Raw genomic sequence first — 13824 nt, 5'->3', positions numbered from 1 at the left:
TCAGCTTTTTGCCATCAGGCACATCCAAGCCTTCTTCTGCCTGAGCTGAGTTTTCCAGTTTGGCTTTTTCAGAGATTTCCACTTTCTCTTTCCCCTTATCTTCTGGAAGCCAGTTCTCACGAAGGGTCCAGCACCTTTTGCAGTGTGATGGAAGGGGAGGATTCATTTCACTGCATGAGGTACATTTCCAATAGTCAGCTAAGGAAATCTCAGGATCTCCCTCAAAAGAGTCTGTATCGCTCTCTCCTGTCTGATAGACTGTGACCCGATAGACCTCATCATCCTCGTCTGAGAGCTCGTGCCCTTCGTCACTCAGGCTGTAATCTTCCGAGTCGNGAGACTCAACTTCAAATTCCACACTAAACTGATCAGAAACTGAATCCTGATCCAGGCAATCACCAGAATGCTCACTTACGCCATCGTCAAGATCCTGATGCGAGGGCGTCTCTGTGGACTCGCTGCTGCTGCTGCTGCTGCTACTGCTGCTGCCACCGCCACNGTCACAGCATATCTCCCTCAGCTCACACAGACCCAGGCTCGGATCAAAGGACAGGGACCTGCGGCGCTTCCGGTGCCGTTCACCAGGTAGCTCACCTGTGTTCTCTTCTGTCTCACTAATGGATCTCCTTCTAGATGAGGTAGACGGTCTAGAAACTAAATCAGAAGATGAAGGTTTCTCTTCTGGTGGCGCTTACACAGGGTCCTTCAGGTCACTCCCACCTTCAGGCTGACATCTGCTCTCTCTCAGTGATGTGCCAGAGTCAGAGTCTCTTGTTCCGAAGCTGGAATCTGTGAGGTGCTTGCAGCACCCTCGGTAGACACAGACATGTTGGTATTGCACATTGGCCTGCTACTTCCCGCGCATCTTCCGACCCTTCACGGGGAGCGCGGAGGCCCCGCGGCCGGAGCCTGAGTGACCATGGTCGCTCCAGAGCTCGAGCGACGAGACGGCGGCGGCTCCTCACCGGCCGCTCCTAGGCTACGCTGGCCCCGGAGGCCCGGTTAACAAAAACTGGGCACATTTTCTATTTCCTTATCTACTTGTCATTAGTGTATCTATTATTACAAATGGGGTGGGAACTTATTTACAAACAGGACTTCACTCCATAAGTCCTGGTGCTATCACCCATGACAATATAGCTTTATCCTATTGGAGATTAAGACCATAGAGCACGATTGTTGTCTTAGTTCTTTCCCTATTGCTGTGACAAATTCCTGGACGCATGCAACTTAAAGGGAGAAAAGGATCATATCCAATCCAATCATAGTTCGAGGTCACAGTCAAAGCAGTAGGAGCTTGAGGGAGCTGGTCACACTACACCCACAGTCAAGAAGCAGAGAGATGATTGCCGGTGTGCAGCTCCACTGCTCTGTTTTGTGCTGTTCTTTGGACCCCAGCCTAGGGAATGGTGCCGCTCACAGTGAGAGAGTCTCCACCATCAAGATAACTCCCTACAGGCATGCTTAGGTGACTCTAGACCTCCTCAAGGTGACGGTTGAGATGAATCACCTCAGTTGTGCTGTATGGAAAGCACACGGTTAATACCAAGCTGTAATGTATCTATGCTGTTCTGTATTCCTAGCTGCAAGAGAACCACAGGGCTTTTTTTTTTTTTTTATCCTGACTTGAACTCCCTGTTGTTGGGTTTGTTTCTTCAGAAAAGTTGTTCAACAGCTATGCCATGTAATCTCAAATTGGTTAGGATTTTTCTTTCCCTAGTTATGGAAGGCATCAACTACTTTTTGAAATGCCTATTTGGCATGTCTGTCTGTCTACTCACGGACACAGTGTCAATTGAAGTCTTTTGTCTGTTTCCATGGTTTTTTTAAAGGTTCTTTGTATGTTGAAAACTAGCCCTTTACCTGACATTTGAGACACAAATACACTTCCCCCAGTCTTTAGAAGCGCCTATGTTTCTACTGTGATGAAGTCTGATTTATATTCTCTCCTTTGTGCTGTATCTAAGAAGTCTTTGCCCAGACTGGGGAGATGGCAAAGTGCTTGTCTTGCCAGCATGAGGATCCAAGTTCAATCCCTAATACCTGCATAAAAATTCTGGGCATGGTGGGGAGAAGTGGACCCTTGGAATTTCTGACCAGCCAGCCTAGCCTCGATGGCAAGTTTCAGGCCAGTGAGAGGCCATGTCTCAGCTAAGAAAGGTGGACGGTGCCTGCTGAATGACAGCTGACACTCAAGGTTGTCCTCTGGCCTCCACATGCATGTGCACAGAAGTGCACGTGTATGTACGTATACACACACACACACACACACAACTCATAAGGATTTCATCCTATTTTCTGACATTACCATGAATTTTTGGTTTATATTATATAAATATATCATAAAGTTTAATACTCATATGAAAATATAAATTTATTTGTAAAATATAAATTTTAAATAATCATATAAATACATTTATATCTATCATTGGTTTATATCATGCAAATGTATAATACATCAGACCTGTGATCTATTTGAGTTATTTTCTTTTTTTTTTTCTTTTTCTTTTTTGTTTTTTGAGTGTGATGTGTGGTTTAATGCTGATATATTTGTTTAGGGTTATCTATCCAGTTATTTGGTTTATTGAACAGACTATAATTTTCCCATTAAATTGCTTGCCCTGTTTCTCTTCCATCTATACCTACTGTCCCCTGTACACAACGTGTTTGTTCCTGTTGTCAAGACACTCTGCATAAGTTTCACACCATAAGTTTTTCAAAAGCCTCCAAGTAGCCATAGCAAAATATCAAGCCAAGTGGAGGGTGCTTGCAAACACAAGACCTGAGGAAGGCATGAGTCATTCTCATGGGCTCATCCCATGGTAGCCAGGGCTGAAGTGGGGCTAGCCTACATCCCTGCTCACAGAGATGGCCCTTTCTCAGTGACACTGCCATCTATAGCTGTAAGTCTGTCTGGTTAAGGGACAATGATCTTTGGCACCTTCTGTGTGAACTTTGTTTTGCTTTGTTTGTGGCCTTTCCCCAGCTAGCATGGGCTTTCAGTATGTCTGGACGGTGACTCCCCCATCTAACCTTTCCAGGCATGTTTCGGCAAGTCACATAGAGGGAAGGGTCTGAGTTGGGTCTCTTGGTAGCTACCATGCCTCTCTTCCAGTTCCCTGTCAAAGGCACCCACCGGAGAGTGCTTGAGCAGGTTCACACCCCCCGTGGCTCTACCCTCCAGATATTTCCATTTGCAAATTGTTATACATCTCAGCTGAGGGAGCCTGGTGCTACATGTTCACTTCTCAGAGGTATCTGAGGCAGCCCATGACCTGAGCTCTTTCTGATGGACTCAGAACATGTACAAAGTTTTGCTGTTGTTGTAAAAGGAGAAGTGACAGGTTGGCGAGATGGCTCAGCTTGTAAGAACACTGACTGCTCTTCCAAAGGTCCTGAGTTCAAATCCCAGCAACCACATGATGGCTCACAACCACCTGTAGTGAGACCTGATGCCCTCTTCTGGTGTGTCTGAAGACAGCTACAGTGTACTTATGTATAATAATAAATAAATCTTTGGGCCAGAGTGAGCAGGGACTGTGAGCAGGGGCCAACCAGAGCGAGTGAGGCCGGCTGGAGCAAGCAGGATTGACTGGAGCGAGCAGAGGTCCTAAAATTCAATTTCTAACAACCTCATGAAGGCTCACAATCATCTGTACAGCTACAGTGTACTCATATACATTAAATAAATAAATAAATAAATAAATAAATAAATAAATGGAGAAGCAATGCTCCGTCAAAAATTTTCCCTCCTAATAGGGCTTGGAAATCCATCAAAAATCTAAATTTCCATCATGACGAATGCAGGGGAGGGAATTCCTAATCTCGGTTCAATGGTGAATCCAAGGTCTGCTTTGTTTCATCTACTCCTAACACAGAAATAAATTCTTCTAGCACATTCTACATTACAGCCAGTGTTGAATGTCATATGTTACTTTTTTTTTTTTTTTTTTTTTTTTTTTTGGTTTTTCGAGACAGGGTTTCTCTGTGTAGCCCTGGCTGTCCTGGAACNCACTTTGTAGACCAGGCTGGCCTAGAACTCAGAAATCCACCTGCCTCTGCCTCCCGAGTGCTGGGATTAAAGGCGGGCGCCACCACGCCCGGCTTGTCATATGTTACTTAACAGTGTGTGTTAAGTCAACAGAGAGATCTGAGCAATGGAGCAATCACCCAATGGGAACTCAGCCTTCAAACTAGTGTCTGAGTGCTTGCTAATGCGTGAGCAAGCCAGGGAAGGGACACAGCCAACAGAGATGATCATTTGCATAAAAGGAAGATTAATAGGGCACAGGGTGACTCTGGGTCATTCATTTGTGTAATTTCAAAAGTGGAAAAAGGAAGGAATGTAAGAGAAACAAGAACATACAAATGCCCTTGGCATCTTTGGTGACTCCCACCCCTACTGCCATCTGCGCCTGAGACCTGACCTTGGAAGCATCAGACCCTGGATTCAAGAAGAAGATGCGAATCTCTTCTGGGATCAGCTGCAGCAGAGGACAGACAGGCTCTCCCCCTGCCGCTGCACCCCTCGCCCCTCTCCACCCGGCCCCAGTCACTTACTGGTCTCATCTCTGCAATGAAACATCTGACAGAAACAGCCTAAGGAAGGGGAGTTTGTTTTGGCTCATAGCCCAAAAGGAAACAGTCCCGGCATGGTGGGGAAGAGTTGGAGGAAGGAGCAGCTTGTGACTGCAGCATCAAGAGAGTAGCTGGCCGCTTATAGCTGGCAGCCAGGAAGCAGAGCACTTAGGCTGGGGAGCTACTCCAAGCCCCAGCCCATGAGGTCTACCCTCTCTACCCACAGTCACACCTTACCCGACCTAGGTCTCACCTCCTAAAGTTTCTATAACTTCCCCAAACAACGCCACCACCTGAGGACCAAGTGTTCACACACATGACTGTGAGCTGTGAGTGTGTGTGTAGTGTGTGTATGTGTGTATGTATCTGGGTTGGGTTATGTCATATCCAGACTATACAAACTGTATACATTTAGCACACAGGAAGCACTTAACAAACGTGAAGGTCCTTATTTCCTTGTGTCCACCAGACACAGGATATTAAGGCCCTGTAAGAGTGAGCCTCTCCTGCCCCTGTGTGGCATGTTCAGTTATTGCCAGGCCTTCTCATACACAGAAAGCCAAATGATTATCATTCGTTTTACCCTTAAGTTGTAGATCACCTTTTACTGCTGACCCCAAACCCAACTCTACAGGTTCTTACTCAGGTTTCTTAGGTTTTTAGTCTGGTGCTTGGATCCATCTCTGTTTCTCTCAGAAGCTGGGGAGCCCCTTTGTGGGCAGAAACCTATTTTGTGAAGACATTTTGTAGACTACAAAGTGCCTCCCTCGTTCAGACTCCTCTTACACTATCTATTTATGATACATCACATAATGTGAATGAAGGCCATTATCCCCTGGGGCCTGGTGGATGGTGAGAGAGAACCAGGTCTACAAACCATAGGGAGGGCCTGGGGAGAGAACCCAGTTGGTAAAATCCTTGCCACATAAACATGAGGTCCTGAGTTCAGATCCCCAGTTCCCATGTAAAATCTGGATGTGGTGGCAAGTATTTGAAACGCCAGCCTTGAGGCTTAGGGGTGACCTGAGACTGAAGAATCCCTGATGCTCACTGGCTGGTCCATCTATCCTAATGGCCGAATGTTAGAATCAGTGAGAGAACCTGTCTCAGTCAGGGTTTTACTGCAGTGAACAGATGCCAGACCAAGGCTGCACTTATGAAAACAGCATTTAATTGGGGCTGTCTTACAGGTTCAGAGGTTCAGTCCATTATCATCAAGGAAGGAGCATGGCAGCATCCAGGCAGGCATGGTGCAGGAGGAGCTGAGAGTTCTACATCTTCATCTGGAGGCTGCTAGGAGAAGACTGGCTTGCAGGCAGCTAGGATGAGAGTCTTAAAGTCCATGCCCACAGTGACACACCTGCTCCAACAAGGTCACACCTACTCCAACAAGGCCATATCTCCAAATAGTGCCACTCCCTGGGCCAAGCATCTTCAAGCCACCATAGTCCCTGTCTCAAAAAGTAAGGAAGGCCCCCAATGTTGACCTCTGACCCACCCATGGACTTACTCGCGCTCGCGTGTGTGCGCGCGCACACACACACACACACACACACACACACACACACACACACACACCCCTACAGGAAGACTTTAGTTGGAAGGGATATGCTATGAGGACCAAGTCAGAAGTCTGTTAAGGAAGGGGTTTGGGTCTCAGCTATAGCTCATCACAGAGAGGAGGGCAGGAGAGAGGCACTCCCACAAGCTGACACAGTGGGGGAGGCAGGTGATCTAGACTGTTCCAGGCTCCTGTACACTGCATAAGGGCATGGTACATGGTGTTGGAGAAGAGTCCAGAATCACCAGCTAAGTAAGAATGTGAAGGCTCTTGAGTGTGTGGAGGAAGATGGGCACAGGCCCCCCAGCTAGAAAATGTCTTAACAGTCACTGTAGGTTGGAATCAGACAGACACAAGAGCTGGAAGCTTCATTGCTCTTCTCTGGACTATCAATTTTCTGTACATACAAAGAGGAGACATTCAAGGTTTCGGACTTGCCATACTTAACAATAGCTCTCCAAACACTTCCATGACACTGGCATATGAAGTATATGCCACCATCAAGAAAAGTCCCACACACCAGCAATGTGATGCCTAGTTCTCCGGCATCCATCGTAAGGTGTGGCTTCGTTCATAGGCCTGGATATGCAAAAGGTTCCCAGTGAAATGAAGCTTGTCGGAATGAAGGGTGAGAATGAGTTCGGATGGGAAACTGTCATGTTACTAAAGACACATTTAAAAGTTTATAATTAAGAATGTGGGAGAAGAACAAACCTTCAGGTCATAATATACTTGAAAGTTACCGGCTCAGATAGGTTCTGCCTTTGTCCAGTGTCTATGACTGATAACACAGCACCACAGTCTGGGTACACTAAAATAGGAAAGGTCTCTCTTCTGGTTTACAAGTTTAAGCCAGAGTCAAAGAACCACAGCCAGTGGTAGCTTCTTTGTTGCTGGCAGGGTCCCAAGGTGGCTCTGGGCAGCATGTGCAAGAGACCAAGGACTGTACTTGTATCTGAATGTCTCCCATGGTCTCTCTGTCTTCTTAGATCATCACTCATTCATCACTGGACTCTGTCCTGATACCCTCCCCTAATCAGAATATCCACCCTCTATGCTGCTGTTGTGTAGCAATTTTCTCTGACTGGAAGCATTCCATCCTGGTGAAGACCCAGGAAGTTCAAAGGGAGCGCATTAAGATTCTGGAAGTAAACAACTCAAAAGTCTCAAAAAAGTCCCTAAAACTTAACAGATGCACACAGCTCTTCTTTCATCAGCAGTAAGGATGGCTGGGGTGGGAGTGAGGGCACTCTTGGACCTGTCAGGCTGCCTGCAAATCATGTGGCGATCTCCAGGGTTCCAGCTTTCATGAGTTCTAGCTGATACTGGGGTGAGCCTTGATGATGGAATAGCCTTCACTGGTCTATGCTTCTGCAAGTAACCCCAATAAGTTCATTGGTTTGCCAAGTTGGACTTTGGTGGCATATGTGCACTTTGGTCTGTTATTGTTTCTCACTGAGGTGAGCATATGTTTGTTCCTGTCACCCCAGGAATAGCAACCTTGTCTAAACACTACAGCCAGATCAGTGTCTCCTCCTCTGAGTAGCTCACAGCGGGAGTTTAATTCCAGTATATACTTGGGAGACTCACCAAACATTCAAATCATAGTAGGATATTATTCAAACTCATGCTTTTAAAATATTTTATCATCATATATTTGACTATACATAAAATTATTTCAATAACTAGGCTGTGTTTAAGTACGTCTAAAATAACTTGGTGTGAGACTCCCGAAGTCTGAACTGATACCAGCTACTGAGTCTGCACTGAACTGCACTCCTGCCTTCCACAGTTCATCTGCCCACAAGGGTCGCAGAAATCCCCTCAGGGAATATTTTACATTCAAATCTAAAGGTCTCCTAAACTGTCATATCCAATGGCTGGAGCCTATGGTGGCAGAGAGATCCAAACCCTTGACCTTAACTCTGACCAGCTGAAGAGCCAATCTCAGCCTCCTTCAATCCCATTGCATTCTTCTATGAACTGAAGTCCCCATTGGGGTGGGGTGGGACCCTGCCTGTGTTAGAGATTTTGCAAAGCCAAATGAAGAACTCCATGATTAAGGAGAGTTAAACCACTGCAAACTGGAGACCAGATGGGCTATTTTTTCACCCCCAGGGCAAGCCTTTATTCTCCAGCCTGCAGTATCTCTCTGTCTGACCCAACACACTAAGACTATTGGGGAAAAAAAAACCCAAAAACTTTGCAATGTACTCATAGCAAGCCACTTGCCTGCACCAGTCCACAGGCTCAGACTGTCAGTGGGCGGAAGCTGAGGTTAGAACAGAGACTTGGCTCCCATTTTGCTTACCTGATAACTCCAAATATCTCATCACATCATAAGGGATGTTGACAGCTTTGTACTGGGCTGCACTGGTAGCCTTCCTGGGTTGTGTGCTGTGGCCAGGGTTGTACATACAAGATCCCTTCTGCAAGCTTGGCAAGACTTTAGCCAGCAGGTGGCTCTGGTGCCTACCAGATAGTCCTTACTAATTGAGGAAGTTCCCTAGTTTGAACAAGCTGAGCTTTGCGGTTGGAAGAGCTCCAGGCTGGCTGGGGAGGCGTGGTAGTGTGTGAGCAGGGGCGAGGAGGGTGTCCTTTTGCTGAGGACAGTGTGGAGAGCAAATTGGGGTGTCTACAGGGCCTGCTCTGAAAGGAGATGGAATTCCACTCTGGGGCAAACCCAAACTAAATAAATTTTAAGAAATGGTGAATTTCCTCTCACAGGAAAGGCTCTGAGGAAGCCCCAGAATGTTCCTATTAGCTTTCCATAGAAACAGCCGTCTGAGCAGCAGGGCCACCCAGGGGCTCTCTATATGAGCTACTGTGGTTGAAAGCCCTTTTTAAATGACCAAGTATTTAGTGTTCTCTCTATTGTGATGGTCCCAGCTTCATGATGGAGGTGCTCTTCAGTGCTGTGCTTTGAGGCTCCTGTGTGTGTGTGGGGGGGGGGGAGGGTCTTCCCTGTCCCCAGCTCTCTCTAACCATGACAACTACATTGCCATCCCTACAGATTCGTCCCACTGCCTCCCAAGAGTGCTTTATCTAGGTAGGTGCTCTATCAGCTGGCAGATGTTGGTCCTGACAGTCAGCCGACAGCCCCAAGTGACAGTCCTGTGGGGGTGTAGCAGTGTAGACAAGAGGACTAGCCTAGCTTCTCGACCCTGCTCCACCACAAGCATGCAGTGAGCTTCTCCCTGAGAGGGCCCTGCCTGTGAGTGAAGGCAGGGTGCAGGCTGAGCCCTTGATTTCCCAGGAGCCCTGAGTCATGAGGCTAGAGATGAGACGGTGGCCTGAACTTCACCGAGCGCAACTGGCTTCTGTCTTATGAGCCAGAGTGGGTTGAGTCACATGTAGCAACTGTCTCTCCAGAACCTACTGTACCAGGAGCTCTAAGAAGACTCTCAACCTGGCTTTCAGGTCATAGAGCCGAGGGATTCTAATGCTTGGTTCCTCTCCTGTGCCTCTCACAAGTCTAAGCTCCTTCCTGACACCTCCTTATGAACCCTTTTCTCTGACAGTGTTGCCAGCAAATTAAAATAAATTCAAACATCATCATTATTATTACTACCACCACCACCACTACCACCTTCATCATCATCATCATCATCATCCTAGCACTCCATGCTATTTGACCGGGTAGCTCCAGCATAGTGGAGTTTGGGCTCCATTGAGGGGGAACCTGGAGCAGCCTTGCTTTTACAATTAAAGCATGGAACAGAGCCAAGGAGTTGTTTAACTGGTCACAATGTAAACTCTCACTTTTTGTGGACCTCTGGTAGGAAGGACAAAACACGGATCCAGCTCTCATCTGGCTGTGAGTTCAGTTTCCCTCTGAGGTCTGAGTGAGGTCTGCGTTTGGCTAGATGAGGGTACAGGATGTCATAGCTTCATCTGCCTATGCATGGATGCTTTAGTGAAGGCTGGACCATCGCCTTCTTGGAATGTTCACACGCCTCCTCTTGCCAGGACTCTGCCTGTGTGTGCCTTCCTTCTCCCGAGTGCTGGTTGCTGCACCAGACACAACCAATCTCCTCTTCAGGAAACCCAGGACTTCCTGTTTTGTGTTGAATTTGAGCTGTCACCTCCTCCTGGAAGCCTCTCTGGACTTATCTGTTTTCAGGATTCATTGAAGTCCAGCCTTCAACCATGTCATCCACTGTTTCCAGGGCTCTTGTGTGCCTAAGCCTTTCATCCCATGATTTTGAAAGTACCACTGTTGTGTCTATAAGTGTATCCTTAGGGTCTAACCCAGGGAGGCCAGGACTTTTCAAATGCTTTCTAGACGATGCTGTGTGTGCCTTGCCTGCAGTGTTCCTGAGAAGAAATGGCTCAGTATACAGCAATAGAATCTAGGAGAATAGGCAGCAGATGGCCAGCCCTGATGCGAATGAAAGAGGTTCTTCCTGGATGCTGGCAAATCCTGCAGGACATATTGGGGATACTCGTGCTAGAGGGCTAGAGAATAGGTCATGGAAGACCACACAGCAGGAAATGAGAAGAAAAAGGTGTGTGTGTGTGTGTGTGTGTGTGTGTGTGTGTGTGTGTGTGTGAGAGAGAGAGAGAGAGAGAGAGAGAGAGAGAGAGAGAGACCTGGTTACCTGGATGTTTGTGTGTTTTATGTTTGCCAGAGATTAGCCATGACCACTTGGATGGACCAGCTCCAGGATGACACACTTCATGCCATTTGCTGGTTTGATCCCTAGAACCCAAATAAAAAATTGGGGCATGGTGGGGTGCATCTGTATATTCCCAGCACTTGGGAGGCAGAGACAGGCGAATCCCTAGAGCTTGCTGGCTCCACAGTCAAGCTTGCTGGCTCCACAGTCAAGCTTAATTGGTGAGTTCTAGGTCAGTGAGAGACCCTCAGCAACAAACAGACAAAAGTGGTGGGTAATGCCTAATGAATGTCACCAGGATTTGTCTTCTGGTCTACATACACACACATACCCACACATATACATACACATACACACACATATACACACATATACATATATGCACACATAAACACACTCTCACATACATACATACACACATATACAGACTCACACACATACACACACATATATATACACACACATAACACATACAGACACATATACACACTCATAAACACACAAATACACACATACACACATACATACATACATACACATATACACATAAACACACATGCACATGCATGCACACATTTATACACACATATATGCACACATATACATACATACACAAACATGCATGCAAAAACACATGCATGCACACACATGCACGTGCACACACACATGTGCACACGCACACACTCACACACTCACATAGAGTGGTACCCACCACCAATAGGTTTCCAAGACCTGCCCTAGACATGCCATTTCCACAAGGATGTGGTCCATCTCTTGAGTAGCCATGGCAACAGTTCCACTATGTGCTGCTAGTTCACAACAACATGAATTAACATATCTCTGTCTGAAGTTATAATATCTTTCAATGCTTTTCACTTGACCATGAGGAGAGCAAGGCTCCACATCGAATCTGGTTGTCTGTTTCAGTAAGATAATTAGTACATGCTGTCACAGCAAACTCAGCCTGCAAATGTGTGGCTTGTGTGACTGATGTGCAAGTGTGAACAGCCAAGATCTGTGTTTGCTTGCATTCAATGGGAACACCCCGGGAAGGACAGCTGTAAATGGAAGCCTTACTGCAGATTCTTTGTGGAGGATACACCTGTATGGAAGCAAGGAAGGAAGGTGTGGTCATGTGAAAGAGCATTCGAATGTTGGTTTCCCATTAGTGACACTGTTTGGGTACATTCAGGAGGTGTGGCTTGCAGGAGGAAATATGTAACTTGGGGAGTGGGGCATGTTGAGGTTTCATGCATCTTTCCCAGTGTGGGCTCTCTACTTCCTGTTTGTGGTTTGAGAGGTGAGCTTTCAGCCCCTTCTCCAGCCACCTGCAGTTTGCTGTCCCTGCTCCGCCATCTTGGTCCATTATCCCTCTGGGATCATAAGCCCTTTCTCATCTAAGTTGGCTTAATCATGGCATCTTCTCATCGCAATAGAAAAGTAACGAAGACAGCCCCAGGCAGGGGAGAAGCCAACTGCAGTGTGTTTGCTGTGAGGCCTCGGCCAGGCTTATGGAGATCTCTGGAGCTGGGATGGTCAGAGAATTGAGCTTTTCAATCCATGCACCAACCAGTCACTGGCTTCTTGTTACTACCCTGCACAGAGGGTGACCTTGTATGATGCCATTCCTTGGCTGAAGCCCTAGTGAGGGATACAGCTTTGAGCCATCTGCAACAGGAGGTGAGGTTGTCTACTGCAGATGGTGTCCATCCTATGGAGGACCGGAGTTCGGGTGCTGTAGCAAAGGCACTGTCAGGGACTAAGGCTGCCCGGAGCTTTGCTGTAGCAGGAAGACTCCAGAGGGTGATGGGAAGCAAAGAGTACCCAGTACTCAGCACTCCTGCCTGCCCACAAGTCTCTGCCCATAACACGGGCTTCTCTTTCCCCTTCCATGTCTCAAAGGGGATTTCCTCATCTGCAGAATAAAACTGGGCCACTGTTAAAAGAGCATTCTGGGAAATGTGCCTGTTGCTGTTTCCCCTGTGCCGTTGCAGAGAACAGAGTGTGGGTGGGGTGTCACCGATCTGAAAACAGACACCCCAACAGTGGGAGGTTCCTCAGAAACAGCTCAAGATTGTAATGGTTCAAAAAATGGGGAAACTCACATGCTAGGGTTGAATATGTCCCTTCAAAGGTCACATGATAGAGACAGCCCAAAGCTATTTGGTTTATTGCATTTGGAGGTGGACCATTGGCGTGTTACTTGGATTAAATAATGATGAGGGTGAGGTCCTCAGGTTGGCTTTATAAGAAGAGAGTAGAGCTCAGCTATTGTGTTTGTCATGTTTCCCAAAGTTCAGTGTGGTCCTCTTTCTCTCATACATACATACATACATACATACATACATACATGTGTGTGTATATACACACACACACCCTATCTACACTAACTCCGGTTAACAGAAAACCAACCAAGGAAGATGTTAACCCTAGACTCACTCACATCATGGGAACTGTGAATGAACCCTGAATGCCTGTTAACTAGGAATCCTTGAGTAAGTGTCAGCCTACAACCTACAGACAGACAGACAGGCTGGAACTCAGAAGGCAAGATGGACCCCATACAGGCCCAGGTCTGCCCCTGTGGGTATGACAGATGATTCAGCGTGCTTCATTCAAACCTGATGTGGAGCCCACTGATGACAGATGCGTAAGTGGAGCTAGGAATTCCAGGCCACTTCGTAATATCTAGTTTGCACGAGGGTGAGCCAAGGCAGGAGAAGAGGTGAGGAGATGTGCTAAGTGCGTAGACCCAGGCTAGAGCAACACCTTTGCAAACTGGGGGCCCTGCCCTGAGGAGTGGTCGGAGGTGGCCTCTTGGAGTGATGTTGAGGAGGGGCAGGAAGCAGAGGCTAAACCCAGGTCAGTCAGTACCCTGCCAACCCAAGGTCCTCTAAGCCAGCTTTATCTCAGGAGGGCCGGGGCCTGATGTGGCTGCACAAGCCTGTCGTCTGCATGGATCTCAGAGCAAGCATTTCAGTGAGTCACACAGCTCCTTTACCATACCGATTTCTGTGCCTGAGTTTCTGTTAGTGACCTAGCAGATGTGGCAGCCAAGTGTGCTTG

At 47.2% G+C, this 13824-nt stretch overlaps 1 pseudogene across 1 annotated transcript in view; it reads right to left on the bottom strand.

Moving 5' to 3' along the window:
• The window catches only part of LOC110306589, a 2816-nt pseudogene extending 1972 nt beyond the window's left edge, over positions 1-844 (bottom strand). Inside the window, exon 1 of the transcript XR_002379303.1 lies at positions 6-844. The product of XR_002379303.1 is annotated as an E3 ubiquitin-protein ligase Mdm2 pseudogene (transcript). The remainder of the gene's footprint in view (positions 1-5) is intronic.
• Positions 845-13824: the final 12980 nt, after the last annotated feature.

This window comes from Mus caroli, chromosome 12 (assembly GCF_900094665.2).
Source record: "Mus caroli chromosome 12, CAROLI_EIJ_v1.1, whole genome shotgun sequence".
Taxonomy (NCBI): domain Eukaryota; kingdom Metazoa; phylum Chordata; class Mammalia; order Rodentia; family Muridae; genus Mus; species Mus caroli.
The sequence above is the reverse complement of the archived record's forward strand: the minus strand, read 5'-3'. Positions and strand labels throughout refer to the sequence as shown.